We start from the raw sequence: 25,597 nt of genomic DNA, 5'->3' as shown, positions 1-25,597 counted from the left end.
CAAACACGTTGTTATACAAATACAAGCAAATCAGCGAGAGCAGGTAAGCAAATGCAAACAAACACAGACATTTGTGGTATATTCGTTTAATTCCATCGAGAAAACAATAGATCACAAATAAGCTCGCACAGTTTAAACAAAACATTCAGTTTGAGTCTGTTTCGTTGCGCGCTTGTCAGTAACACACACACACCAATGTTTTGACAGTTCTCCCCCCAACACACACTCACACAGTGACAGTTTCAAGCCCATTTGCGTTTTCCGCAAGTCATTTGTAAGCCACCCAGCTCATCAAATGCTGTTGTTAGGTTAGGTTAGGTTAAAATCGAAAAGGTCATCAACAAAACAAAAAAGGTAAACAAACAAAAACACGCGCATATTACCACTACTACTACAACTACTACGAACACTACTAACTACTATTTACTACTACTACTAACTACTACCACTAATTACTAGTTTAACAAAACACGTTATTACGTTTGTAGTGAGCAGCGCAGCGCAAGCAAGCGAACACAATTACACGAAAATCGTCTTCCTGAGAAAAATAAACAAACACACAAATACACACACAGTGAGCGGCGGCAGTGACAGTGCGTTCACTAACACACCGACATTACGCTAAACTTTTCGAAACATAGTGCAAAAGAAAACCGCGATTAGATGGCTTTATCAGGTTAGGAAGTTGAACAACGGTTGCATGAACGGTTTTTGTTACGTTTTTTTGTTGTTTCGGTTTTGTTTTTAGAAACCCGTTCTTCTGCGCGTCAATTAGCGACATTAGTTTTCCAATTTTATCACCACATCGTTAGACCTGTATAGTAGTGTGGTTCAGGCCCCCTTGGAAATGCAAAAATGTCAGCTAGATCGCTGCATTGTTGATAAAAACATTGTTTATCGTCCACTGAAGCTCCCCTGAAATTTTCAGCAAATTTGGTTCAGGTTTCGTCACAGCTCTTTAGCTTTTAAGTTTGTATGGGATTTGCATGGGGAATCTTCACTTTTTTCGTTTTCGACCAGCAAAAAATCTTCTATCGAACCAAAAATCCTGAATCCTCAGATATATATCAAAAATAATATGGGGAACAATTTTCTAGAACACCCCCGGTTGATTTAAGCCGAACTGACTTAGTTATAAGTGGATTAAGCAAAGGTGTCGATGTTGTATTCTCCAAAGGGCCTCTTTCACCAAATTTTCACCTGAAGGCTCACTTTGATCGATGGAAAATCGTTTGACAACTTGTTTGTTGATGATGTCAGCAGAAAAAAAATTGGAATGGTGGTTTCAAGTTCGGTGGAACAATTTAATCAGTTTTCTTCCGTCTTTTCAGGTTTAATTTGAGGATAAGCGATGTGCATGACTTGGACTCGATCTGTAAAATACGAGGGAATCGAGGAATTTTCCCAGCAACTTATTCAGGGCATCTATTTTGTGTGGAAGTTGATGCGTTCCGTGGCGATTGATTGAGGTGCTGAGTGCTGACGTATCGTCAAAAGCTTAACCGATGTTCGCGCTCCGGCGATGTACGTGGCGCCAGAGGAGCTCCAACTCCACTCTGCTCTTCAAACTACTGGGAGGGGGGAAAGCTGGGGGAGGTCGATTGGTTGATTGGTGACTTTTAGTTACACCTGCAATCTTCGTCTCCAGTGCAGCATTTCTTCCACATGTGAAATGCATTCTTTAGTGCCAAATATTCTTAGGGACGGCCGACAGGCCTTGCATCTTTTTCTAAATCCGGGGCCTCTGTAGCGATGAAGGCCAGTAGACTGAGGGTTGACGTTCTTAACGGTTATGGCGCGGGGGAGGTAATTATCAGATGTAAGCAGATGCCGCACATGACTTATACTGACTAAGCTGACCAAACCGGATGCACGCACACTAACCTAATCACCTGGTCCCGTACTTTCATGTGTAACGAGCGTGAACTGTCCACTCAGACCCCTAGATAGCAAAGATTGATAAAATTTGGGATAGATTTGTGGCTTATCAATATTCCCCAGAATAGCTCTTTTATTCACCGTATTCGGGAGTAGCACTTCGACACCCTCAGGAATAAAACCCTATCACTGCTTTACGTGGCTTCGCTCTGATCAAACTTTAACGGTCAGCTCATCCACCATTTGAACAGTACGCGGACTTCAGCACTAATGACTGTAGGAGGGAGCGAGAGGAGATCATTACGACCACTGATAGGGGCAAACATCGCAACAGTGAGGCAATCCAAACCCCTTTTGAAACCTCACTTCCATCCACCCCGGGATTCGAACTGACGACGTTTGGATGTGTGACTCCACCGAGACAGGACCCAGGGAGACGACTCCTACACCTGGACTGAGCTATCGACCTAACCTCTAGGTTAGACCGGGGCAAACATTTACTTCCCCGTCCGACGGAAGGCGTGATCAGGTAAACCTCGTCTCGAAAAATGCACCGGGGTCGACTGGGATTGAATCCAGACCAACAGGGAGACAGGATTTGTCTGATCACACCTTTCGTTGGATGGGAAATTAAATGTCGGTCCTGGCCTAACCTAGCATCTTGGTCGTAAGCTCAGTCCAGGTGTAAGAGTCCATGAGAAACAAAGCGTCGCTGGACGGCAGTTGGATTCACAATCCAAAGGTCCCTCCTAATGTCATCCGTGCTCAAGTCCGCGTACTATTCCAATGATGAACAAGCTGATTGCCAAAACCGTGAAGGACGGCAACCCTCAGTCTGCTGGCCTTCATCACTAAGCAGCCCCCCTTCTAGACATGCTTGGTTTAGAAGAAGATGTAACGTCTGTTGGCGGTCTCTCAAGATTATTTGGCACTAAAGAATGCACTCCACATGTGGACGAGTCGCTGTAACGGTGACGAAGATTGCAGGTGCAACTAAAAGCCACCAATCAATCTCCCCCAGTTTTCCCCTTCTCAGTAGGAGGAAGCGGCAGAGTAAAGTTGGAGCTCCTCTGGCGGTACGTACATCGCCGGAGCGCGAACGTCGGTTGAGTTTTAAACCACCACGGAACCCATCAACTCCCATACTAAACAGAAGCCTCAAATAAGTTGCTGGGAAAATTCCTCGATTCCCTCGTATTTTACAGATCGAGTCCAAGTCATGCACATCGCATATCCTCAAATTAAACCTGAAAAGACGGAAGAAAACTGATTAAATTGTTCCACCGAACTTGAAACCACCATTCCAATTTTTTTTCTGCTGACATCATCAACAAACAAGTTGTCAAACGATTTTCCATCGATCAAAGTGAGCCTTCAGGTGAAAATTTGGTGAAAGAGGCCCTTTGGAGAATACAACATCGACACCTTTGCTTAATCCACTTATAACTAAGTCAGTTCGGCTTAAATCAACCGGGGGTGTTCTAGAAAATTGTTCCCCATATTATTTTTGATATATATCTGAGGATTCAGGATTTTTGGTTCGATAGAAGATTTTTTGCTGGTCGAAAACGAAAAAAGTGAAGATTCCCCATGCAAATCCCATACAAACTTAAAAGCTAAAGAGCTGTGACGAAACCTGAACCAAATTTGCTGAAAATTTCAGGGGAGCTTCAGTGGACGATAAACAATGTTTTTATCAACAATGCAGCGATCTAGCTGACATTTTTGCATTTCCAAGGGGGCCTGAACCGCACTACTGTATAGTTGAATCGTGATTTTTATCAAATTTAATTGTAATTAAAACGAAACGAGACAAGAGTAAAGCAAGAATATCTAAACAAAAGTTTAACACACAAAAATGTAAACAAAGCTGACGGCTTGGAAATCGCAGCAGGCCGACACACTCTCAGCGTACACGTTGCGAATCAATACTGGTGATATTACTAGCGAGTTTTTAAGGCGACTCACACTTACACACTCTCATTCTAGCCTTTAAGCAGCGCCAAACGCTAAACCGCATACATTTACTCGAGTAACAGTAACACACAAACACGCAGACAAAACTGTGCTCCCTCTGCTAGAACGAGACGGAAACGGTAGCACCACTACATAGAAAAAAACAGAAAGCAAACAAATACCACTCACACAGTGAAGCAGCAAACAAAAACAGTACTAGTCAAATAAACAACAGAAACACTAACTACTTACTATATCGTTGAACAAAAACAAACTATACTTCTATAAACAAGTAATATTTGCACACACACACACTCTTAACAAAAAAAAACAATAACACGTTTCGGTAGAACTCTAATCTGAGCAGGCTTTGCGCTTTATCACACTTACACGCACACATTTAAAACGTTTAAACGTCACTTTTCATTTGCGATGCGTCCACACCAATACACACACACACGTAAACTGTTATACTCGTCGATGGTGCCAAATGGAATTGCTTTCAACACTTCACTCACACTAACACACTCACACATTTGTTGCTTCCGGATACACACGCACACATGCAAATACACCAAACACACGCGGAAACTTTCTTACTAAAGCAGTTATTCAAATAAAGAAGAAAAAAAAACATGAAGTAAACAACACTTTAGACAATATCAATTAAAGGCAGGCTATTCATCTTTTTTCCTACAAAACAGTGCGAAATACTTAATAAAAATTTAAACAAAACAAAAAAAAAACTAGCGAAACATGCAGTTTAGATTAATTCAATCGTTGAAATAAAAATTAACAAAAAAAACACGGAAAAATGCAACTTGTTTATTCCACCTAGGGGAAGATAAAACTGTTATAGGTATTTACTAGGCATAAAGCTCGTTTTATACAAAAACAAAGGAAAAAAAGTAAACAAAATAACATTTAAAAAAAGAAGATTCACACACACACACACTACTACGATCGTTCAATTTTTAAACATGCAGACGAAGTCAGTTTTGATTTTCTTCTCGGAAACTTTTGACAGCCAACATGATTTCACACACACACTAACACAAACACACGAACGAGTTAGTTAACTTAAATCAATTGTAGGTTGCGAGAGGGGAAAACACACACACACACACACTCAAATAATCAATTCAAGTAAATTTGACTAATAAAGAAAAAAAATCAAGCAAGCAAAAAAAACGTACTAAAAAATATCTAAAGTAAACACAATTTAAACCCGCAAGAGTACAGTCATTATCGACTTCAAATATGGTTTGCAGTAAACACTTAAAAAACAAAAATGATGGGAAATTGAACGATTAGAAAAAGAAAGTGGTTAAGAAACGAAACCTTAGATTGAAAAACCGTTACTAGAACTGGGAGCGAAGCGCGTAGACAAGAACATGCGGCAAACGAAATAGAAAGCAAAAAAAATGATGAAGAAAAAAAAACTCAAAATTATGATAATAAAATTCAATCATTACATTTAAAAATGTTCAAGAATGGTTGTAAAGAATTTGTTAAAAAAATAATAAAAATGATTATTTAAAAGTTTGGGTCTGTCACTTGAATCTTCGAAATCCCCTAAACTCCCAAGCTCGAGAAAAAGGGGGAATTTATATGGAAACTCGCACTTTTTCTCAAGCTTGGGAGTTGAACAGATGAATTTTCTCAAAATTTGGGTTGGTATGCTTTTCGGACGGTGTCATATTTTCGTTATCGTTTTCGATCCACAATTCTTACTATATCATTTAGAAAAGTTTGAAATTAGAAATGAACCAATTCGTTCCAAACTTGATATTGCTATATATTTTTTGACATTGTTTATTTAACTTAAAAAAAATTGCAAAATTTTTTTAAACATCCAAAATTTACAAAATAGTTTGAAAAAATTACAATTCGGCATGATTTTTTTTATTTAATATTTGCATCGATTCTCTTATCGATAACATCATCGTCAGTACAAAAAAATCTCTCAAAAACTTATTTAATGAGTAATTCTCTGAGATGTCGGTCATTCGATTTTTTTGTATTTTTTAACCTCGCGACAGAAAAGGTCCTACTTGACAGCTCGTTCCAATGGGGACCATAGTTGATCGATCAAAATAGGTTGACACTATTTTGTTTGCATTAAAATGAAAAAAAAGTGAACAGAAATGGTTTTTAATCGTGTACGTTTTTTTGAAAAGTTTTTGAGGAAAATATAAATAAATTATTAACTTCATTTTCGTCCAACCACTCTTTTCGCACAGGACCTTTAGTGGCATGGCATGCAAGCGAGTTTTGCCAAAGCCGAACCTACTCAGTAAATGGAGAAAATGGGACAACTGTCAGATAACAGGGGATTTCACTGAAATCTGGCTAAAAAATAATCAAGTTTCGTTGAATTTTGAATAAACTGAACTCAAATCTGACAGATGCCCCAGTTACTCATTTCTGAGTAGGTTCGATTTTGACCACACAAAAAACTAGTTAATTTCGAGTGTGCGTGTAGCACAGTATAACACCTTCCACGCAAGCTTGCACGCAAGTGGCGTTGTCAACCGTGGCCAATGATGAAACTAGATAAACATCGACTTATTTACCTCCAGCGAGGTAGGCTTGCAGCCATTTACTTGGAACCGGACCGTCAACGAGGCAGCAACGAATTGTGGAACTGCTGCAGGTTTTTGGTAAAAATGCTTGAAATAAGCTAGTTTAAAGTGTAAATTAACCACGCACAAAGCGATAAACTATGTGAACGGAGCGGAGTTGGCAGCCGACGGCTGCCGAAAGTTGTGAAATTCCGGATGTTTTTTTCAAACCGACAGTGGAACTTGTCTAGTCCGGAATCAACGAAAACACCCCGGGTAAGTTTACATTTTCCTAAACATGGCAGTCGCAGGCAGTCATTTGTGTGCGTTTTCTTTGTCGCTTTTCACAGATTTCCAGCGGTGTTGAAATCCATCTGGATACCACATGGTATCGAGTGACAAATCGGATGGCAGCGCTAAGCGGAGGCACCGCTCCCTGAAACATTTTCCAAAATGGAGTCGCGGCTGAAGTGACGGTGAAAGACAGATAAGATACGGGGCCGCCGGCGAGGGGTCGTGTGAGTTGGGAGTGGCGGGACAAGGGTTAAAATGGTGATGTGGCCGAATTTCGTAACATTCATGACTTTTGTTGAAACAAGTTTCAACCAGTGCCAACGACTGCAATTTATGCCCATTCGTATAGCTCTTTTCCACTTTGGATTGTTGAAGAGGTGAATGCTTCGACCTCAATGATCAATTTTATAATTTCAGGAGCAAAGTGTTTACTAGTCTCGTACGAAGGAGTTGTCTTGTCTTGTCTTGAAGAAATGTCTGCAATCTAATTCTAATTACTGTTGTGTCAGCCGCTGAAATTTCTGCCCAGTAGTTCAAGCAACGTAGCAAACTTGATGTCTTTGTTGCGTCGATTCATTTTGCTTCTAATGTCTTGTCTTGTCTTGTCTTGTCTTCGGGAGTTGGTCTCCCCCACGCAACGGGTTGCGGATCTCTTCTAAACGTACCCGCAAAATTACAGCAGGTTCCGCTGTCACCATTTGTGCAGGCCTGCATGCGAACGCCAAACCCCGTGCGATTAGTGGAATGTCTTTGTCCGAAGTTGATTCGCATTCGCGAAAGTCTTGTCTTGTTGAACTAACAACCGTAATTCACTATTAGTTGAATATTTCAACGCAAACAATTGCTCCTTTTCTAACCAGTAACTGAACGATGGTTGAGGGGGGGGGGGGGGGAGAAACCCCTTCCCCTTAATTTTTAAAAAGTCTAAGTTTCTACGTTTGACAGATTTTAAGAATTATTCGATGGAATTGTCATACTATAGTACCAACCACTGCGGTTCACTATTATTTAGAGAAAATTCAGGGCAAGTGCATTATTTTTGATTAAAATTGTCACGATAAATTGAAATTTTCGTTACATAAAAATCCACAACTCTGTGAACGCACCCCACCTCCCCATCTAGAAACCAACAGCCGGTAATTCACTATTAGTTCAACGCAACTCAGCGCCCCAAATTGCCCCTTTATCAACCAACAGTTTGATGAACGGAATGCTCCTTTATCTATTAACAGCTTGATGATGGCCCACTACGAAACGTGATATTGTCAAGCTTTCTGAGTTTTCAAGTCTTTCCACTGAAGTTCCCTATTAATCATTTCGAAAAAATGCCCCCAAAAATGCTTTATTATCAAGCAAAAGCTACACCGACATGCACCTTTCCCAATAAGTAGCTTTACGGTGGGAGTTTTGTCTTAAACTGTCTTGAAATGGCTCGTGTCTTTAATTGTCTGAGGGTGGGTTCGTTCACAGAGTTGGGATAGCAACCGCTGAAATTTTTATTTTAAATGTCTTAAACCCAGCGACAACTTGCACCCTTTGAAATGAGTAATTTAACGCTGAAATTGTCTTGTCTAACATTGAGTTTTTTTTCTGTTTGCGATTTGCCGCAAACTGTCTTGTTCTGAAAATTACAACCACTGAAATTTGCTATTTAAAAAAGAAATAAACCTGCAGTTTAATTTTTCGTAAAGTGAAACTGAATCGAGACGTTCTAAAATCAACTACAATTCTGTATTTTTTTTTGCAGGAAGCTCCAACTTTCTGTGGAATTCTTCTGACTATGACAGTTACGAACGGGGGAGAGTTCTCTAGAATAAGTTTTTTGTAACGCTTGGACGTTTGAGGTTGTGGAATTGTGATATTTGACAATACTTAGGCACTGGTCACTCAAAATCTTTTCACTTACTTTATTGACAAAGAGGTTGTCTACTAAGTCTTCCTTCGATCACTTTTATAGATGTAAGCTGCTATTTTTGTTCCTTCCGTTCCTCTGCACCAGACCAGGGTTGAAACCAGACCCCGAATACCTAACAGCTAAGTCCCGGGTGGACTTCTCAATCGACTAAGTCTCGGCTGACTTCTCAAACGGCTAAGTCCGGCTGGAGTGGGGACTCTGCTAATGGTGGCTGCTGAAGACTGCTGATGGCTGCTGGTGGCTGCTGGCGGGTCTGGGCTTCCTTAGAGGATCTGGACTTGAGCTGCTACTGGAACTGACTTTCCTCAAGAATTATTTCGACTTTTATAGTCAGTTTTCCAAACTTTGTTCCAACAAAAATGGTCAGTTTCGATGAAGAGCATCGATGAACCTCATGAACTTTTTTATGCTGACCTCTGTGGTTTTGTCTGGCTGTCCGCGTGGTTGCGTGAGTTCAACTCTAAACTGAGAGTCAGGAGTTTAAGCCCTTTTGCAAAAGACTTGATTTACGACATTAGATTGTCGGGATTGCTTTTATCTACACCGTTTTAAAATGAGTTTCATAATGAGGAAGCCGTGTTTCTACCTGAATTTACATGTCCATGAATTTAATTATGCCACTCCCTCATTTTTCCCTTGCGCTATAACATCGCCCCGTTGAAATCGAAAGCTTAATCAATTCTTTAATTGCCTATTATTTGGCGATGTTCTATAAAGGGCTTTTCGGATGGCGTATGACTCATGATCAGTATTTAATGTAGACTTTTGCATTTATGCTATCTCAATTTCGCTGATTATAACGGAATTTGGGAAAGAATAATTTCATCTTAAAAATGAAGATCTTTTGAGTACGTTTACCTAGAGATCCTAAATAGGGAGACTGGTCGAAGTGAATTTGACGTACCCAAACAGACACGAGTTTGACGTATCCAAACGAGCATTTGCCTTTACGCCCAGCAAAACTTGGCAGTGTTGGCAAGCTCAAAACATACGTTGCCAGATCGATTTAGCAAGCTTAGACCAGTCTCCCTATTTAGGGTCTCTACGTTTACCCAGTCAGAATCCTGTCCGACCGCTGCTTGAATCCAGCCCGAACGCCGTGACTGGGAAGCAGCTGTCAAACGGCGGTGTACGCTACACGCTCAACAAGTTGCATTCAAGCTTGCACCCAAGCTTCGCGTGCTGCGCTCAAGTTTCTATTGCTTACGCTGAAAATGAAAGGAAAATTTGCGGACCTCTTCTAAACGGTCCCAGCTGACGGGCAAAACTTCTTCTGACACCAATGTTGCAGGCCTGCATGCGATAAAGCGTGAAATCGTGCCATCTCGTTTAACATTAATGTTTGTCAATTTGTATATAAGCAACTGAAGATTGAAGTCTTTTAACAATGTCTTAACAAGCCTAAATAATTCCAGTTCTACGAAGAATTGGAGTTATCTTAAATTTCGTTAAATGAATTGTCTCAGCAAAAGTGTTTTTTCTTTCTGACAAACGCTGTAATTTCTATAACCAAAAACGTAAAATTACCCCCGACAATGCACCTTTTGCTAGCAACAAATTTACGCAAGCTTTATTCGGACGCCAGTTAATAATCTTCGTAAAATTGTCTTTGTCTAACTGTCTCTTACCGTATTACGGTAGTGTCTCTCCACGATTGATGTCTTTATTATGTCGATTCATCTTGCGTAAAACCGAATGAAACTTGCCGCTCTCTTCTAAACGTCCCATCCGAGAGGGCACCAGCATCCGCTGTCACCATATGTGCAGGCCTGCATGGTCTAGCATTGTCAACTTTTAACTTTTATTAATAGTAATTTGAATGCATTTTTTCGTAAATTGTTCAAGTCTGTCTCTGCAATCCCGCTAAAACTGTCTGACTATTTTATTAAAACTTATTTCACGGAGCTTGGAGCTCGTATGTAACCAGCTTCTTGATTTATTGTAATTGTTACATAAAATGTAACACTCGATTACATGTAATAAGAAATTACGTAATAGTCGATTACGACCCGAGAAATTGTAACTAGATATTACTTAAACGTAATTTTGGTTGTAATAATCTGCACAGTTGATGTCTACGGCTATCTTCTCTTCCAACGGATTGAACTTGTTGCTGTTGAGCAGATTTCGAAAATTGTTCTCGGTCTAAATGCTTTTTTGGGGTCACTAAAGTTAATTGCACAATCTAACTTTGCCCTACACTAAAAACTTATAACCTAGGCCGATTACGAGTCCGCAAAGTCGACACAGGGAAACTGCTGATTAAAACCAAACTTACCAGGTATCACACAGACTGCACCAGCCAAGTCTAGAGTCGTCTGTCGTTGTATCCAACTTGCACACCACACGACTTTCGTGTTTCCGGAGTTCTTTTGTTGTATTCAAAAGTGTGTAACCTTTCCATCAAACCCAGTCAACACAATCCGAACTCTGAAACAGCCAATTTGCGCCTGTTCAAAAAACCAAAGTCAAAAACAAAGTACAAAGTTGAAGTCATCAAAGTGAATTTCCCTTTTTTCCGTGCCTGTCACAATCACGCATCTCTCTCTTTTATTCTCTTTTCACTGCTCACATCTCTAGCTGTCATTCGAGCACATCCCGAGAAAAAGAAAACTCAGAGTCGAACATTACAGTCGAATTTCGTTCAACCACTCTATTTTTTATAGGAACAGTTGTCCCAGAATGGGCTCCTTTTTCAAGCAAATTTTTTTTTATTTTTATTTTTTTCGGTTTTTTTTATAATATCTTTCATTTTTCGAAGCTTTTTTTCTTCTATTTTATGTTTAAATCTATTAGTGGCTATCACGACAAGGACAGCTGGTTTAAAAATAGAAAATTCTTTTGATTGATTTAACCAACCTTTAACAGGACAGACTTTTGGAGTTTGTCGTCGGTAATTTTCTCTCCTGATAAAGTTATTTCCTCGTTGCCGGTTTGCAGGGCAGTTAAATAAATATGATCGTGTTAGTATCGTCGGCCTCCAGCAGTTGGTTAGTGTTGGTACTGGTTTGGACTACTTGGATGTCCTTCCCCTCTACTTTCTCCGTAGTTTGTGGGAATTACATAGTAAGTTTGACCTGACCCTTATCCTGCTTAGATTTCAGCACTTTCCAGCTGTCTCAGCTCCGACCCACTAGCGCGGGCTGAACTTGTTACTGTTGAGAAAATTTCAACAATTGCCCTCTGGTTTAAATGTCTAAACGGTAGTCTCAGTCTTCGCGACCAGGACCTCCACGGTTGATGTCTTTATTATGTCGATTCATCTTGCGAAGCCACACAGTAAAAAACAGTGATTTTCTCTTTTTTCCGTACCTGTCAAAATCTGTTTCGGATTCTTGTGGAGATCCTTCTATAGTGTATATATTCCTGTTTTGATAAACTCTTTGGACTGAGAAGATAACGGGGGAAAATACACAGATGCAAAGATGTAAGTCTCTTTTGCAATCTGAGCTTTGACCCATACGTGTTCAAAATGTGCAAAAACGTCAGAGTCAAGTTTTGCTGAGTCAAAATCGGTTTTAATGGCGACTAAAACGCTGCCTCCTGATTTTTTCCTGGATGATAATAGATTTCTATCATTCCTTAATACATCAAAGTTGCTAGAGAAAACCTCTTCGCTTGAAATACTAGCGTCCCAACTGGTCTCCGTGCCAAGAATAGCAGTATAAAGGCTGATAGCTTGATTAATAGCGTCGATTTTTGCAGCACTCTTCATTCTATTGAAGTTTTGACAGTAAGTCAAAATTTCAATTAAATTAACTTAAATTGAACTTGTCAGAATTAAATTATCGCTAGCTTCACATGAAGGCGCTCTTGTTGCTGTTGAGAAAATTTCAACAATTTTATGTCGATTCATCTTGCGCAACCACAAAGCAAACAAAGTGAATTTCCCTTTTTTCCGTGCCTGTCAAAATCACGCATCTCTCTTTTACTCCTCTTTCATTTCCACATCACTGCTCACATCTCTACCGCTGTCATTCAAGCACATGCCGAGAAACTTTTTTAAACTTTTGTTCGTGATTTGAAGTTTGGCTCCTTCTTGGAAGCTTTGTTTAAAATTCACTAGTTCTTGTGTAATACTTTTCTTCGCAGTTCCTCCCGCCTGTTCTTGAACCAAAATGAAATTGGATCTAATGTCCGTGACACACTTGATAAGACTTTCCTTGATGTAGTTTTTTAGTTCTATAAGCCTTTTGGCTAATGTTTTTTGAGTTTCAAAATTCTTCTCTCTGAAAATTGCTTGCTGAGGCTTATCCAGAATCTCGTTGATTTTAATTTGTGCAGACTCGAGTGATTTTCTAGTTTGCACTTTTTGTAGAAGGAATGTTAATGTTAGTCTGATGGTTTCTTCTTTTTGTAAGAAAGATTCCATTAGGGTAATCTAGGCACTATTTGTGATAGTTTATTTGTTTCTTTTTTTTTTTTGAAAGTTTGTGATCTAACAATCCAAGTGAATATATTAAGTGAAAGTCTGTAATCATTCTACGCAAAAAGAGAAGGAAGAGATTGGTTTCAATTTTTTTTACTGGCATTTGAAAGCACTAATGTTGATATTATTTCACATAAAAAAAAATTGCTGAAAGATTAATCGGCAAAGCTGGTGCTGGTATCCTTATACTTGCTGTTTTGTCTTTTTTATTTGTATAAGTCTGTTTGTCTTTTGTGTGTAAGTCTGTTTGTCTTTTTTATTTGTATAAGTCTGTTTCAAAGTATTTTTAGCAGAAAACTTGATAATCATAATTATTTCTTTGATAAAAATTAGTATTATTATTGTATCTGAAATTTCTGATTTTTCTTTCAGAATTAAGGTTTGCATTTGCAGTACTAGCAAGTAACCTCTGTTCGAGAATTATTAGATACTCTTTATCAATTCGTTCATTTTCTAAAAATTCTAGCAAATTTTCTAACTTCATATGACGGTTATTCGTGGCAATTTCTTTGATTTCATTATTTATAATTCCAACTATAAAGTGGCTTTTTAAGCTATAAGCTGTATATGAATTTTCGTTGTAATTTTGTTCAATTTTTTGGATTTCATAATTAATGTCAAGAACTCTATTTGCATAAGATTTAAATGTTTCGTGAACACCTTGTTCCAGAGTTTCAATTTGTTCAATTATACTACCAAAGGTAGTTTTGATTCCAAACTCTCTAATTAACTTTGCCTTGATTTCTTCCCAAGTGTTTGCATAAATTCGTTTAATACGTTCTGCTGCTTTCAATTTAAGTTTCATAAAAATAAGATTTAAGAAATGAGCCTGATCCTCGCCTTCAGGATTTTATTCAGCATAATAATCGATTAACATTAAAAATTGCTCAAGAGAGTCTAATGAACCATCCAATTCTGGAATAAGCTGAATTGCATCCATCACCTGCAAATTCGCCATCTTTGAGCGTGTTTTTTGTGAATTTCCCTTTTTTCCGTGCCTGTCAAAATCAAACATCTCTTTAGTTTCCCTTTCATTCCCAAATCACTGCTCACATCTCTATCGCTGTCATTCAAGCACATCCCGAGAAAAAGAAAACTCACAGCTCAAATTTCATTACAACCACTCTAACTTTTATAGAAACAGCTTCCAGTTTGGTCTTCTGTAATTTGTTTATTATTGTTTCGGATGAAATTTTTCCTTGGAGAAATCTTACAGTTTTGATTAGAGGAGCTTGTTTTTGCTCGTTGTTGTTTTGCTTGCTAGTTTTGTTAATGAGGTCTTATACCTCTATTTTCTGTTTGGGTTTTTTGAGAATTTTTTTAGAATAACCCCCAGACCTTCATATTTTTTTTTCTAATAGATTTTCTGTCATCTATACATTTATATGAAGATTATAGCGGGTATGCAATCACCGTAGTGCGCTCCCCTTCTTGAAGATTGACGAAAACACCGCGTAAGGATATACATCCGTTTAAAAAAAAACGCGCTCCCCTTTACGGTTGTTTATTTTATGGCGCGGCTGCACCACGTTCTACGTCTCTTTTCTTCTAGTTTATGTAAGATTTCGTAGTCAGAGAGTTCCACTCGTAAGTTTTAAATTTCATTTTAAATGTGGTTCAGGATGGCAAGCACTTCTAATACATGTTAACGAAATCACTCTGGTTAAGTCTTTCTTCAGTCTTGATCCGTTCGTAGCGGATGACCATATGGTCACTGCTGTGTTATTATTTTCCTTGAAGGTATCGCAGTTGTTTTATTAAAAGAGTTTGTTTATACTCTAATAGATGGTTAATTTCCTGGAGCCCAAATTCATATATTTTTTATTTGGCATTTTCTAATTTACTTACTGTTAATATTTTATATTTGTAGTTTCTATCAAGATTTTTTTTGTAGTATTAAACGAAGTCCCCTAAACTGTTATTTATGCGATCTTCTGTCATTAGAAAAAAAAAAATACATTTATTGTAGTGTCACGGAGTCACGAATGAATAACAATCGAACCGCACTGGATGACGGCTAGAACCACGCTTAATGTCTTCCAGCGGGCTGAACTTGTTACTGTTGAGAAAATTTCAACAATTGCTCTCGGTCTAAATGTCTAGCAGTTGATGTCTATATTATGTCGATTCATCTTGCTAAGCCACAAAGTGAATTTCCCTTTTTTCCGTACCTGTCAAAATCACGCATCTCTCTTTTTAGTTTTCCTTTCATTCCCAAATCACTGCTCACATCTCTGTCGCTGTCATTCAAGCACAACCCGAGAAAACAAAAACTTACAGTCAAATTTCATTACAACCACTCTAATTTTTACAGAAACAGCTTCCAGCGAACAAAATTGATCTTGATTTCGTAAAATTGTCCCACAAAGTGTGTACGGAATCTAAGTCATGAACGATGAAGTCGGGACGTGAGCTTTACTGGCATATTTATTTGCAGTATCACCGGGCATATCGTCATCACGATACGCTTGCTCGAGAGCCAACGTATGTTTCTCAATTTCCCGAGTGAAGGTTTTTATATCGCCAGTTTGTTTAGTGGCGTTTAACGTTTCCAGGGCAGCTTCTGGGCTTCCGACTTAGTCTATTAGGCGTTCATCATGTTTTTTTTTTTTACTGATTTTTTTTTTCAATTTGATTTTAAATGTTTATTCACAAACTTTCTTCTCTTCGTTTAAATCAATGTTCACTTATCCCTGCGTAGCGATATTATTCAACCTAGTCTCACGACTCGCGGCGGCCGTTGCCGTTCTTTGCACGTGTTTGGCAAAAAATTTACCCAGCATGTAAATTATTGCTGCTGCAGCTAGTACCACAAGCGCGATGGCGCTTACATGATCTGTAGTTTTAACAGTATTCACTTCACTGCTAAACCAACTCATTTTAATGCTTTTGCTACTTTACAATTCACTACACTGGCATAAATCACTGTTGTGAATATTTCATTCACTTTTAGTCTTCACTTTAAGCTTTGAATTCCCGGGGCTCCTGGCAGGATCGCCATGTTATGTAAGGAGGGTAAGGTGATACAAAAATGAGACATCTAACACGGTTGACGGTGGAACTAGGAAATAAACTTTATTTTAACTTCAAACTTATTGCTAACTTAAACTTAAGCCTTGTTGGCTGTGGTGAATTCCTAGAACTAGATGGCTAATAAGCCACACCTACTTTTCGGCTATTTACCATCGAGTACTCTTTTTGAAATTTGAGATATCCTGGTCCATGGATTTCCAGTTATATCTTTGTTTGATGGTATTTTGTGTTCGTTTTCATGCCCTGCAGTTGGCAATATGTGGTAATTATTAATGATGAGTTGTTGCTCATCTTTATTTTCAACATGTTTTATTTCATTTCCTATTACAATGATAGGTGGTATACCATTTATTTTTAGAGCTTCTATTTGCTCTTTTATTTTTTTATATGTCTGCATATTTTGCACGACTTTTATCGGATTCTTTTCTGTAAACACCACTAGTCGTTTCAATACTCCCCGTAGGTGAGATATTGACGTTTTAGGGTTAATAATCAGAGTTCCATCCTCAATCTTAAATTCATTATCATTACTTCCAATTTGGATTTGTATGTAATCTGTTGCAACCTCTTGTCGCACAAAATTTATTTGAGGCGTAAGTGCCTGGAGATCTTCAATAGAAATACGTGACAACGCGTCCGCTATCACGTTTTCTGATCCCTTTTTGTATACGACATCAAATTTATATTCTTCGAGTGCTAACCGAAATTTGGTTAATCTACTCGAAGGGTCAGTTAATGTGAATAAATAAACTAAAGGACGGTGGTCTGAATAAACATCAAATCTTCTCCCATACAAATATGGTCTGAAATGTCTGATTGCCCAAACCACTCCAAGTAGTTCTTTTTCAATTGTGCTGTAGTTTATCTCAGCTTTATTCAATGCTTTACTCGCAAATGCAGTAGGTCTACCATTTTGGTTGCTTAAAACAGCACCAATAGCTTTTCCTGATGCATCTGTGTGTAAAGTAAATGTGTTTTTATCCGAAAAATCTGGATAATCTAATATTGGTGGAGTAATAAAACAAAAGAAATAAAAGTTACATTTCAACGGGTTTAATTTTTGTACAAAATGAAGTACAGGATCTGTCCTCCGGTCTTATCTCACATTGAAAAATATTTTGCTCCTGCCAACGATTCAATAACTTCCTCAATATTTGGAAGTGGAAATTTATCATCCTGTAAAACGTTGTTTAACTTACGATAATCTATGACTAACCGCCATTTTTTACTATCGTCAGTTGATTTCTTAGGAACTAATAACAAAGGACTATTCCATTCTGATACAGTCTCTTCGATTATATTGTCGTTTAGCATTTTATCAACTTGTCTCTGTACCTCATCACGCTGAGATTGTGGTAACTTATATGGACGGGTATACACTGGTTGTGTATCCGGTTTATCTTTCAAAGATGGCTGATAAATTTTTGTAACAGTTATTTTGTCATCTGTTAAACAAAATACAACACTAAATTTCAAACAAAGTTTAGTAATTTCAACTTTATCTTTTTCATTAATTCCATCAAAATTTAATTCTGATAAAAGTTTGTTTGCTCTGTCCACATTATGAGGATAAGCAATACCTATTTTTATCAAATCATAATTTTTAAAAGGTTTGGCCAAAAGTTTCAAGTCATTTACCTTTACGGCTTTATTTTTCTAAAAATTCTCCAACTTCATATGACGGTTATTCGTGGCGATTTCTTTGATTTCATTATTTTTAATTCCAACTATAAAGTGGCTTTTAAAGCCTCGCCTTCAGGATTTTGTTCAGCATAATAATCCAATTCTGGAATAAGCAGCCATCACTTGCAAATTCGCCATCTTTGAGTGTGTTTTTCGTGAATTTCCCTTTTTTCCGTGCCTGTCAAAATCAAACATCTCTTTAGTTTCCCTTTCATTCCCAAATCACTGCTCGCATCTCTATCGCTGTCATTCAAGCACATCCCGAGAAAAAGAAAACTCACAGCTCAAATTTCATTACAACCACTCTAATGTTTATAGAAACAGCTTCCAGCGGACAAAATTGATCTTGATTTCGTAAAATTGTCCCACAAAGTGCTCCTTTTTCTACCAACAATTTGATGATGGGGCGTCTAACGGGGTGCCACCTAAATGAGTGTCTCACGTCGGAAATGTCGGAATGTCTCCCGATATTTTAAGGTATAGTCTCCACAATTGATGTCTTTATTATGTCGATTCATCTTGCGAACAAACAGAAATGATTAATCACGCACCTTTTCTTTCAAAAACATCTGTCGTTCGAAGGTTGCTGATTCGGCCAGTTTTGGCGGTAATGGGACGATGTCCGGGGTTGTGAAGTCGGAACATTCTGTGGATTGGTTGCAAATGTGGAAGTTTGACTCGGCCAGTTGTGCTGGTTATTTGGAAATATTGGAAATTGTTGCACCGGACAGTTTTGGCGGGTGTTTGAAAAGGTCGGTTGTTTGGAGTCTGGAAGACATGTAGGTTTAAGTGACCTGACATGCTTCCCTAATTCCTCATGCAAGCCTCCGAGGAATACTTTGAGTTTAGTTTGTTGAAATAACAATATTTCAGAAGAAGTATCAAGCGATTCTTCCATTGCATTCCATTGTCTGTGTGACTTGGTCATTATTTCCTCGAATGTGGAATAACGTGTACTGTAGTTATCCAATGATCTCATAATCGTGTTGACGTCGTGGATGGTAAATAACTTACTGCTGGGCAGTTCCTTGTTGGCTAGCATGATAGCTTCTTCAAATTCCTCTAGTTGCTTTTGAAGTGAGTCCATGTTGGAGATTATAGCGATTATAGCGGTTAAGCTCACAAATGATAAGCCCTTTCTCTGGTGTTCTCGTTCGAATTTGATGAATCGGTTTGCCGCGGTTGTGAGGTTGTTAACGCGTTCTTGCAATGCGTTGTTTATGAGGTTCTACCGGTTGTTCTGTTTGATGAGTAGATTAAGGGTGTCGTCGATCATCCGTAGATCGTCTTCGTCGGAGCTTCCTGCTATCTGTTTCCATGCTTTTCCAATGGGGTTCCATCTCCGATGCCGTCTTGTTTCTTTAAATCTATGAGTTCGTACAATGGTTTGTAGGAGTCCGATTTTACCATGCCTTTGTCTAATGAACCATCCAATTCTGGAATAAGCTGAATTGCATCCATCACTTGCAAATTCGCCATCTTTGACCGTGTTTTTTGGCGAATTTCCCTTTTTCCCATGCCTGTCAAAATCAAACATCTCTTAAGTTTCCCTTTCATTCCCAAATCACTGCTCACATCTCTGTCGCTGTCATTCAAGCACACCCCAAGAAAAAGAAAACTCACAGCTCAAATTTCATTACCACCACTCTAATATTTATAGAAACAGTTCTCTCAGCGAACAAAATTGATCTTGATTTCGTAAAATTGTCACACAAAGTGCTCCTTTTTCAAGCAATAATTTGACGATGGGTCTCACGTCTGAAGTGTCTAAATGTCTCCCGATTTCGACGGTTCAGTCTCCACGATTGATGTCTTTATTATGTCGATTCATCTTGCGAACAAACAGATTTTTTTTTTTTTTTGGTCGGGGAAATAGGGCCGGGTTTCACACCGGATGAAGCCAACACTAGTGTGGCTCGGTCGTGGGCCGTTGAACTATAGTTTGTAGGAATTAGGCAGTTTGACCTCACCTTTGTCCCACTTCGTGAAGTGGCTGATTTTCATCACTTTCTGATTTTTTTATTTTTCTTCGAGTTCCTCAGTGGTGTAATCAGCGGCGTCCCGGTGAAGCGTGCTGTACGGAATCTAAGTCATGAACGATGAAGTCGGGACGTGATATTAATTTATGTCCCAACTCTTTGAGGTTCTAAGTTAGACTGCCTTGTATCTCTAGAGCATCAGACAATGCTTTGGTTAACGTGTCTCTAGCAATGCAAATTCCCTATACCTCCTATTAGGACTTTTTTTAATAAAAATCCAGGAGTTTTTGCAGTTTTTGTGATACTCTACTTGCAGGGTCAAAACAGATCAGTACACTTCACATATTTGTCTATTAAACTTTTTAAAGATAACATTTGCATAAAGTTTTGCGGTTTTACAACACTCACAACTTTTACGCGCACGATCACATCACAATAAATCAACTATTTGTTGCTACTTGCATTAAACTTCCCTCCGAGTTCCATCTTTTGAAGCCAGACTTGTCCTCCATTACTCCACCGATAGAACGGTGTTCTCCAAACTCCTTACTAATTTTGAGTTTTGTAAGAGGCCATGTTACATCTTTAACACGGTTTACACATTTTTTCGCTCTCCCCCTCATTTTTGACACAACCGTTTGAATCAAGAGATCACGACTTGTTTCCTCAGGTATGTCTTTCGCATAAAAGTCAATTTGTAGGAAAAACGCATCTAATTCATCAGCTTCCCCCATGAAGTCCGGAATGCATTGCATAGGAAATACATAAGGCGTTGCCATTTCGATTGCTGTCCACTACAATTCTATAGCGTTTGTTGCCTTCGGCGTCTAAGTCTTTCTTTGGGATGCATAATACCGGTGCATTGATCAATTTTTAGGATTTCATAATTAATGTCAAGAATTCTATTTGCATATGATTTAAATGTTTCGTGAAAACCTTGTTCCAGAGTTTTAATTTGTTCAATTACACTACCAAAGGTAGTTTTGATTCCGAACTCTCTAATTAAATTTGCCTTTGTTTCTTTCCAAGTGTTTGCATAAATTCGTTTAATACGTGCTGCTGCTTTCAATTTAAGTTTCATAAAAAGAAGATTTAAGAAATGAGCCTGATCCTCGCCTTCAGGATTTTGCTCAGCGTAATAATCGATTAACATTAAAAATTGCTCAAAAGAGTCTAATGAACCATCCAATTTTGGAATAAGCTGAATTGCATCCATCACTTGCAAATTCGCCATCTTTGAGCGTGTTTTTTTGTGAATTTCCCTTTTTTCCGTGCCTGTCAAAATCAAGCATCTCTTTAGTTTCCCTTTCATTCCCAAATCACTGCTCACATCTCTGTCGCTGTCATTCAAGCACAACCCGAGAAAAAGAAAACTCACAGCTCAAATTTCATTACAACCACTCTATTTTTCAGAAACAGCTCCCTCAGCGAACAAAATTGATCTTGATTTCGTAAAATTGTCCCACGAAGTGCTCCCTTTTTGTTTGTCTTTTTTAAATTGAAAATTGAAGATGTTTCACCCTTATTTTCTGTAGCTTCACTTGCACTTGTTAAAGTGTCGAAGTTTCCAGCTTTTAACAGAATTTTAGTTTCAGGGTTTTTGACTCCATTGGCTAAAGCTTTTAGCAGCTAATCGTGTTGCTGTTTGTGTTGGAATATTTTCTGAGATGTAACACTTTTCAAGTTCAAGAGTCAGTTTTTCAATCAAGTTCATCGGTTTGTTTTGTATTGTTAAGTTTCGCTTGGATTACATCTGGTTGGATGGTTGATCTGCAATTAGCATTTAGGTTATCAACAATGGTGGACTCCACGGGAAGTCCCGGGTGGACTCTTCTACGGCTGCTAAGTCCGGACTGCGGTCTCTGCCGCTTAATCCGGCTGGTCTGGGGCTCCTTCTGGATCTGGAACTGGAGCTGCAACTAGAACTGAACTGGAACTAACTGCCCTTCCTCAAGAATTATTTGGATTTTTATAGGCAGACCTCGAGAACTCTAGTAAATTTAGTTCCACTACAAGTGGTCTGTTTCGATGAAGAGCGTCGACCAATCTCATGAATTATTTTATGCTGAAGAGAGGTAGTCTCAGTCTTCTCGACCTCAGGACCTCCACGGTTATTATGTCGATTCATCTTGCGAAACCCCAAAGTAAACAAAGTGAATTTCCCTTTTTTCCGTGCCTGTCAAAATCACACATCTCTCTCTTTTTTTCCCCTTTCGCTTTCCAAACCACTGCTCGCATCTCTGCCGCTGTCATTCAAGCACAGCCCGAGAAAACAAAAACTTCCCACAAAGTGCTCCTTTTGCAACCAACATTTTTTTTTCTCTTTATTTATTCAGGTTGGCAGCTGTAGTAGCTTATTCAACCTGCCTTCAAAATAAAAGGAGAATAGGAAGAGACGAAAAATACATTTTAAGTTTACACTTTGTTATCATTGTTTTCACTTTTTGCTTTTAATATTATATGTTTTCCAGATTCGTTGATATCGCCTTCTACAGGGCCAACCAACAATTATTGGGTTTAGATTGTTGCTTGAAAAACAATATTTCAGAAGAATTTGTCATGGTATCCGCTCCGTAGGTACGGGTCACTACGGCTTGCTGTCGAAACTTTGACGCGAAGCCGCTGTCACGGTCGCCATGGAGTCCAAGGACTTTCTTTCTTATGTGATCGAGGTGTCCAAGGTACAGTGGCCTACTTAGATTAGGTACTTTCTTGGATCTCGAATAAGGAAGTCGAGTCCCACCCATTATGCAGTCATTTTCCAGGAACTTTTTGCTTCAACTTGTTTGAGTTTCTACGTCGATTCAGTAAATCACTGCCGATCACTCGACCTCTAAGGCCCTCCTTTATAGCCTGATGGTGGGACATAATTCCCTGGTTCGTAGATATGATCACGTATCGTGTGATTTTTTTATCCGGTGATTTTAACGGAATGTAGCACTATAGCAGGCTGAACTTGTTACTGTTGAGAATATTTCAACAATTGCTCTCGGTCTAAATGTCTAAACGGTAGTCTCAGTCGTCTCGATCAGGACCTCCACGGTTGATGTCTTTATTATGTCGATTCATCTTGCGAAGCCACACAGTAAACAAAGTGAATTTCCCTTTTTTCCGTACCTGTCAAAATCTGCTGCTAGAGATTGTGGTTTATAGCATTTTACAAATTTCCCAGTGTCTCCATCTAATCCTCTTATGAAGCTGTCTAGAGGAATACCTCTTTTAATTCGTTTGCAAGACTAAGTTTTTATTAGACGTGTTGGTGTATTTTTGCAAAAAAAGTAATTAAATTTATAATATATTCAACTTTTCACTAGGTTTTCAATTCTTTTTAATTTTTAGACTTGGGTTTGATTAGACAAGACAAGTTAATTAGACGTTGTTTAGACTTTTTAGACAAGACAAGGTAAGATTTTTTAGACAATTTAGACTTTATAAGACAATGCTTCAGACAAGACAATTTTTAGACAAGTTAATGTACTTTCGTAAAGCAAGACGTTGTAGTCCTTATGTTTAGACAAGACTTTAAAGACAAGACGTTTTAGTTTTTAGACTTTTTTTTATATATATATATAAGACTTTTAGAGACGGTATTTAATTCAAGATTAAATAAGATGTTTATGCATGCTAAGACGTGTTTCAGACAAGGTTTAATCGTGACAAGACCATTGTATTGGGCAAACCGTTCAAAGGTTAATTGCAAAGGTGAGTTTTTTTGCGTGAGAAAAAAAATTTCCTTAAGACAGTAAATTAGAAATTACTGTGTTAGAGCTTGAAGGAATTGATGTTGTGAGTAAGTTTTAGTAGGATGGTTTGCTGTGATTGATGAGATTCTAAATGATGAGGCCCTAATCTTAATATTTAATACACTTTTTGTGTTTTCTCTTTGTTAATATTTGATTTTCACTTTTATTAGATCCTTATTTTCGTTTTTGTTTCAATTACAGAATAATTGTGTACTTCATCGATGATGAGTTGCGGGATGTAGTCAGGGCGAAGTAGAATGTCCTGCTGCGGAGCGCGTGTCCGGTTATCCTGTTATCTCCTTGTTGCTCGGTAGTAGCAATGTTGAATCTTCTCGGGATGGTGGCTGTTCCTTTTTCTTACTCCAGTACTAAGGGGCTTCTCACATCCGGCTGCAGTTTTGAGGTGCGATAGGATTCGGTTCCCTGCCTCACCAATCCTATTATACAGTGGCGGTCAGCGTGGGCACGATCGCTAATAGCTCGGTTTATCTGGCGCCAGTTATAAATTCTGAACCCTTACAGGGTTTAAAAAAAAAAATATTCCCGTAACTTAAACTAATTCACTTTCACTTTTGATTTGATGCTCATTGGCTGGTATTGTAGACTTGTAGTATTCTTGTAACTTCGATGAACGTTGATCCTGATGGTTAGAAGGTCCAAGCCGGTAGACTGATGCTCCTGGCGAATCAAACTCCTAAAACAGAATGGCTTCCTCCGGTTGGTAGCTGAGTATTTATATGCGTCCTAATTATGAAGTGTCATTCTAGGCGTGTGGCGTGATCGGGTGCAACGGATGTTCCCCCATCGATGTTTTGGGTTTACGCCAGTTATAAAACGTCAATGGTAGAAGGGAAGATGTTTCGAAATTAATAACGCCGATGTGGTTAGTTAGACTGTTCAAAATGTTTCCATTATCAAATGTTTATGCTACTGTTTCCCTGGTACAGTATCAAGTTCAGCCGGGTCACACGGGAAAGTGATGATCCAGTTGTCAAGAGGCTTCCTATCATAATTGGCTCGAGGTCGTTGTTTGGGTAATGGAGATTAGCATAGATGCGTCGTAACATGGTTTGATTACCCTGATTTGCATAAGGTAGATCAAGTTCCGTGTTAACTCGCATCTCTCTTTTATTCCCCTTTCGCTTTCCAAACCACTGCTCACATCTCTGTCGCTGTCATTCAAGCACAACCCGAGAAAACGAAAACTCACAGCTCAAATTTCATTACAACCTAACTCTAATTTTTCTAGAAACAGCTCCCTCCGACTTATTTTTCTCACCAGGTGTAAAAGTTCTGCTAGCGTAGGCTATCGGTCGATCGCCAATTTAATCATCTCCAATGCAGAAGTCATTTCTTTGCTTCTTATTGCAATGATTGACCGATGAAAAATAATTATGATTTTTGCGACTGTCATCAAGGACAATCGCCTTATTTGTTTGTTATCTAATCGAAGATTGATAAAATCTTCGATTTTTTTTAAATGTTTCGAGATGCTTTATTATAGAAATTGAGTTTATTTAACTCAATCTTCTCTTCATTAATGAGAAGAAGTTTTTCAATATTTAAGTAGCAATCCTTGGCTACTTGGCTTTTTAAAATAAGGGTTTTGTATAAAAAATTCCTATAAGGATTTTTTTCCAAGGTTTCAAGAATTTTTTGTAAAGTTTTTAAGTTTATGTCTAGTTCTTCCATGGAAAATAGTCTGAACTATAAAAAAAGCAAAAATTATTACTTATCTTGTTGATGGAAAATTCGGGTGATCGATCACTTTTTTGACGATGGGACATGATTCCTCTGCTGTTTGTGATGACTAAATATCCCGTAATCGAAGGCAATGTGTTAGCTGTCATTTTTGTAATGTTTTTCCTTTTTATCTCTTCTGGTTTCAATACGATGATTTTAGTTATATACTTATTACAAATCACTTTGCCGTTTTCCAATGTTTCCAGGTGTTCACGTAGTAATTTTTTTTTTATAAGATCCCTTTTATCCGCATAATAAAGGCACAAAACTTGTCTAATAGGTGCCCATTCTGTAGGGGTGTTTTTTGAAATTAAAATATCATTAGCCTCACCCCTAACTTTCCTACGGATCGATTTTATAATCAAATAAAACTGGAACGA

The 25,597-nt window shown here is 38.4% G+C and overlaps 1 long non-coding RNA gene across 2 annotated transcripts; it reads left to right on the top strand.

Moving 5' to 3' along the window:
* Positions 1-6,446: 6,446 nt before the first annotated feature.
* LOC120431478 (uncharacterized) lies at positions 6,447-24,988 on the top strand. 2 transcript variants are annotated; one of them, XR_008212156.1, is made up of 3 exons: positions 6,447-6,674; positions 6,749-6,916; positions 22,068-24,988. It is a non-coding gene; the product is annotated as an uncharacterized LOC120431478 (long non-coding RNA). The 2 variants fall into 2 exon arrangements; XR_005607892.2 differs by lacking the exon at positions 22,068-24,988 and having other exon boundaries at positions 6,749-9,164.
* The last annotated feature ends 609 nt before the right edge of the window (positions 24,989-25,597 follow it).

This window comes from Culex pipiens, chromosome 1 (genome assembly GCF_016801865.2).
Source record: "Culex pipiens pallens isolate TS chromosome 1, TS_CPP_V2, whole genome shotgun sequence".
Lineage (NCBI taxonomy): Eukaryota > Metazoa > Arthropoda > Insecta > Diptera > Culicidae > Culex > Culex pipiens.
Note: the sequence above shows the minus strand (reverse complement) of the source record. Positions and strands in the feature narration are given on the sequence as shown.